Here is a 6,079-nt window from a genome sequence, read left to right on the forward strand (position 1 = left end):
ACCGACCAGTCTGCTGCGGGTATTGCATGGACTGTGGCCAGGGTAGAACGAGGTTCTATTTGTGTTAAAGTAGCTAATGTTTCACATAGTGATGTCATGTTACATAGTGGTACACAGGTGGGCCACTTTCATGCTGTCTTAGCAGAGGGCCAGTGTGAATTCACCATTATGGACAGTTCTATCTGTAACATTAATACTCATCCCAGTATTAATGATTATTCTGGGACCTGATGGTCCCAGAATAATCCCTCTTACAGATAGTACAGACTCAGATCTGACACCTCTGCAGAAAAAACAACTGACAGAGACTTTGACTTCTTTTGCAGATGTTTTTAGTCAACACCCACATGACTTTGGCAGGACTGACATAGTGACACACAAAATTACTACGAACTGTGACACCCCAATCTCACAAAGAGCCTACCGCACCTCTCCGGCCATGAAGGCAGAAATTCGCCGCCAAGTTGAAACCCTTAAATCACATGATTTGATAGAGGACAGTTCAAGCCCCTGGGCCAGCCCAGTAGTTATGGTGAAAAAGAAGGATGGCTCTTACAGGTTTTGTGTAGATTTTCGTAAACTGAACTCTGTCACCATTACTGACGCTCACCCCTTACCGAGAGTTGATGACAGTCTAGATGCGCTTTCTGGTTCGCAGTACTTTTCTACCATGGACATGTCTAGTGGGTACTGGCAAGTACAAATGGATCCAGCAGACAGACAGAAGACTGCGTTTACGACAGGTGACGGCTTGTACCAATTTAAGGTCATGCCAATGGGGCTTAAAAACTCACCTCCGACCTTCCAAAGGCTCATGGAACTGGTTCTGAGAGGACTGCACTGGACGACTTGTGTCATTTATTTGGATGACATCATTTGCATGGGAAAAACCTTTGAAGATCACCTAGGCAATCTCACAGACATTCTCACTCGTTTTCGACAAGCTGGTTTAAAGCTAAACCCAAAGAAATGTGACTTTTGCAAACCTGCTGTGAAGTACATGGGGCACATTGTGTCTCGGGATGGACTGGCATTGGACCCTGTAAATAGTGAACGCATCAGAAACTGGCCTGTTCCACGCTCTCCAACAGAGGTACGTGCCTTTTTGGGACTGTGTTCATATTACAGACGTTTTGTACATAAATATGCCTTTATTGCTCAGCCTCTGCATAGGCTTACCCAAAAACAAGTGGTGTTTGAATGGACAGATGACTGTTCTGCCGCTTTTCAAGCACTTAAGGATGCACTGACTTCGCCTCCAATAATGGCATTTCCCAACTTTGACCAACCATTCGTTTTGAGTACAGATGCATCTAATTTTGCAGTTGGTGCTGTACTGTCTCAGACACAACAGGGACAAGAAAGGGTTGTATCTTTTGCAAGTCATGTACTTTCAAAAGCAGAGAGAAAGTGGTCTACATATGACAAAGAACTGTATGCCATTGTGTGGTCAATTAGACACTATAAACATTGTCTGAGTTGCAATCCTTCTACAATCATCACTGATCATCGTCCTTTACTCAGCTTAAGGAAGATGGACGTCACGCATGACCCTACCGGACGCAGGGGTCGTTGGGCATTGGAGTTGGACCCGTATCAATGGAAAATCACTCACAGAGATGGCAAGAAACACACAAATGCCGATGCCATGTCACGTATACCATTGGAGCAGGACTCAACTGAGGTGACAGTTTCAGCCCTGCCTGATGGTCACTCTTCTCCTTGCGATACAGAGAAATCTGTTTCACTGGCCGAGTTGCCATGTTCAGGCCCTAAACGTTCCGAGATGATCAATGTTGTACCACAAGTGTGTTGTGTGGACAATGATATGACACATGTCAATATGGGGTTTGCCACATTACAACAGACATTATCCAATCAAAACATGGACATTGTATGTGCACAACTCTCTGATCCTGTTTTCTTTGAAGTGTATACCTGGGTGAAAAACAAGAAACGTCCCTACCTCAGACAGGTAAAAGGTAGAGTTCAGAGAAAACGTTGGTGGCAGTTTCCTAAGTTATTACTATGTAATGATTTGCTTTGTCGCAAAGGTCAGAGTGCACCGGGGAAACCCGAGGTCTATCAAGTGTTAATTCCACCTGCACTTGTTACAGAAACAATGCATTTTCTGCATGGTAATCCTTGTTCTGGTCATTACAGTGCTGAGCGTACATTTAAGAAGGCATTGACAGTGTGTTATTGGCCAGGAATGAGATCTGATATTGAAAACTTCTGTAATCTGTGTAAGACATGTGAAGCTTTCCGAAAAGCTGTACCAAAGCACAGAGCCCCTTTGCAATCTATTCAGACTGACAGACCATTTCAGTTGGTCTGTACGGACATTACTGAACTTCCGGTTACCTCTCTTGGTAATAGATATGTGCTTGTGGTACAGGACCATTTTACCAAGTATGTAAACGCCTATGCTATGTCTGACCAAAAAGCTGCCACAGTAGCACAGTTACTGTGTGAACGGTATATACCTGAACATGGTGTTCCTGAGGAACTGTTGTCAGATCAGGGACGACAATATGAGTCTGAAATTATTCACACAATTTGTCAGAGATTACAAATGACAAAGAAAAGAACCTCTCCATATCACCCAAGAGAGAATGGTATGGTTGAACGATTTAATCGGACTCTGAAAGAGCAGTTGGCCCCGACTCATTCAGGACTACGGAGGCGAGTGGGACCACTACCTCCCTGCTGTAGTACTTTCTTTCAACTCTACTCCTCACTTGAGCACAGGGTACTCACCGTATTTCCTTGCTCATGGGCGAGAACCCCGACTACCTGCTAATGTCTATATTTCATCGCCAAAGGTTTCTGATTGCCCACAAAACTATGGTTCAGAACTGGCTACATGGATGGATGCTGCTTTTGAGACTGTTCTTCTCCATCGCGAAGAACAAAAACAAAAACGAGAGTACTATTACAACAAAGACACACGGTTTAGGTCTTATGCTTGTGGTGATCTGGTATGGATAGATGACCCCACCACACAACGACAAAAGCTTTCCCCAAACTGGACTGGTCCATTTAAGGTTGTATCTGTGGATGAAAAGGGGCTCCTTTACAAGCTGGTGGATGTTAAATATCCTCAGGCTGCGACTAGAGTCATTCACTATGATCGTTTAAAACCTCATCGTAGCTCCATAGACACATTACCCACAGATGTCTCCCAGTCTGTATTTCCTCCAAACAGGGACACACTGCCGAGGTATACCGCTTTGTCTGGTTCATTGCCCTGGCTTTTTGGCCAAACAGCGGCAGCCCAGACTTCAGGAATCACTAGGTCGTTGCCATCTTCACCAAGGAACCCAACTGGACTCATTTCCCATCAGCCTGCACAACCACCCCCCAGCTTGCCGCCTTCTGGAGGTGCAGTTATTACCAGGTGTGGGCGTACTGTGCGGAAGCCACAACGACTGCTGTTATGAGAAAAATGATCTACAGTTGTTGTTCTTATTAGGGGGTGAAAAACTGGTTCAGTTAAACCCAAACATGTTGACCGTTGTTCTTTATAAAGGTCTTATTGTGAGTTTGTGTCCTTGGTTTTGTAACCCCCCCAGGTGATATGTGACAGTCTGGAAGGATTGTGCTTTGGTGAAATGATTTATTTATTTTTTATGCAACAACTTCATTTTGAAATGAGGACATTTCATTTAAAGATGGGGAAGTATGTAAGATGATTTATTTTTCCTTTTCAATTAATATGGTTTTATGTGAGATTGGTTATTTGCTGGGGATGTTGCATGGATGAGTGGGGGCGCTGTGCCTTTCAGAGGATATATTTCTTTCTTCTTTGAGGGTTTTGTGAGAGAACTATGTCAAAGTTGGCAAAACATTTTGTGCTTTTAAAAATCCTTGAAGCCCATACACATTTAATGTCAGAAACTGGATGAAATGAAAATCATTGCATTTAAAATATATTTACTAAATATTAAGTACATTACTTGGATGAACTTTGAACCAATGACGCACTTTCGGTTTACTCTGCAAAAGCTTTGCTCAAGCAACAAGCATATTAGCTATGGGGTTTTTTTCCCTATTTTTTTTTACCCGTTATATTATAATATATATTTTTTACCCTTTTGCTGCATAATCAGCAGAAAGTAAGTCAACAATGTGAATATAATTGTTCAGACCACCTCCGAAACCAAAGCACACTTGAACAGGTTATACACATTACGTCAGGGTCACAGCTGCATGTCCTCTATTGGCAGGATTCAATTATTTTGGAGAGAGAGAGGTGAGAAAACAATGCTATCTTAAAACATTTCTTGAAATTAGACAAATTTCTTCTTGTTCTAAATCTTTATTGAAGTTCAAAACAAAAGAAGGTACACATTGTACAACAGCTGAAAATCTGAAGAATTTAAACGAAGTACCCCACTTTGGTTTGTTTTGGAGCAATATGGGGGGATGGTGAACTCTGGATGACCTAAAAAATTATGTTTAATATCTCAGAAACTAAAGCTGCACAAACGACAGTTTTAACGGCACAAACGGAGCACTAACGAAGTACCCCACTTTGGTTTGTTTTGGAGCAATATGGGGGGATGGTTAACTCTGGATGACCTAAAAAATAATATGTTAATATCTCAGAAACCAAAACTGCACAAACGAAAATTTTAACGGCACAAACCTGCACAATGGAGCACTAACCATTCAGACTATTTGCTGGATTTTTTGACGTGGGTGGGGTGTCAGCTTCACACAGCTGTTATTATTAAACGCGCTGATACGTCATTGTGCTGCTAAACACATAAAGCTGAGTGGAGTGGTGGACCGCTCCAAGATGGCCGCCCTAAATCTCGTCAGCGACATTAGGGTCCATGAGGCGTCTATTCTTATATTATGTCAATGCAGGTACTGCGTGCCTGCGCCAAATCTTTTAGGGGTACGCAGTACCTGACCGTAGCCGCTTACTTTCACCCGGTATCACGTTTATACAAGATATGTATCACGTTTATACAAGATATGTATCACGACGTCTATACAAGATAACTATCACGTTTATACAAAATATTATCACGTTTATACAAGATAAGTATCATGTTATAACGTGATAGCGCTGTAATTTTGTCCCCCTCTCGCAATACGCTTCCGTATATGACCAAACTAAAGTCCCCGAATTGACTTGGTCTGTTCCTTAGCATGTAAAACAGAGTGAGTTATCTTACAACTTATCCTATCTGTATTAATATACAGCGCATGTTCACAGAACTCATGGTCTGTGTGTTCGTGTGACAAAAAAGGAGGTAGTGGCTCGTTATAGCTTAAAGACGATCTTTGTTGCCTCCATCAGTCTGCAGCAGCATCCGGAGCTTTCAGCCATTTTCCACCTGCTTCATTTTGCTGCCGAACCCGATCCTTCTCTGAAACTGTCTCGGCTTCGACACCGGCTGTCGTCGCACCCCTCTCCGCTGAACCAGCTGTTGGGACGCAGACAGTGTTCGGACAGATGAGCGAGCAGCACCCGGTAAATCTGTGCTGGAGTCCGCTAGAGCTGAACCGGGTGAATCTCAGTTGGTTGGTATCTACGAGCTGCCAATTATACTGTTTTTATGAATCCTTTAAACCAGATATAGCGCAAAAATCTGCTCCCTTCAAACATCACAGTTCGCCGCCACCTGTTGATTGATTGACTGATTGATTGATCGGTCTCCTTGTGATTCCTCCAACAGATGTCTCAATATTTTTGTTGTGGTCTGAGATAAAGAAACCAGAAAAATAAAACATTGGACCCCCTTTTTTTTTAATTTTCCGTTCTTAACGCGACAATTAATAGTTGAGGTCAGTTTTAACACGTGTCACTGTAAACATGGTCGGCCCAAGGCATAAGCAAACTAAGCAGCCGCCTATGGCCCCCTAAGTGGAACTGATTTTGTTTTTCTTTTTTTAGTAATGATTTATATGTAATTATAATAACAAAAACAACTTCATTATAAAGTTGTGATTTGTTTTTACTATATTATATATTTCAGTGATTCTTGAGAATAGGGACAAAATGGGTTTTAATTTTCCCATATTTTTTTTAAATTATTTCTCAACCTTATTTATGCAAATATGA

Source organism: Poecilia latipinna, unplaced genomic scaffold, assembly GCF_001443285.1.
Source record: "Poecilia latipinna isolate Pla-1442-1.1 unplaced genomic scaffold, P_latipinna-1.0 Scaffold626, whole genome shotgun sequence".
Lineage (NCBI taxonomy): Eukaryota > Metazoa > Chordata > Actinopteri > Cyprinodontiformes > Poeciliidae > Poecilia > Poecilia latipinna.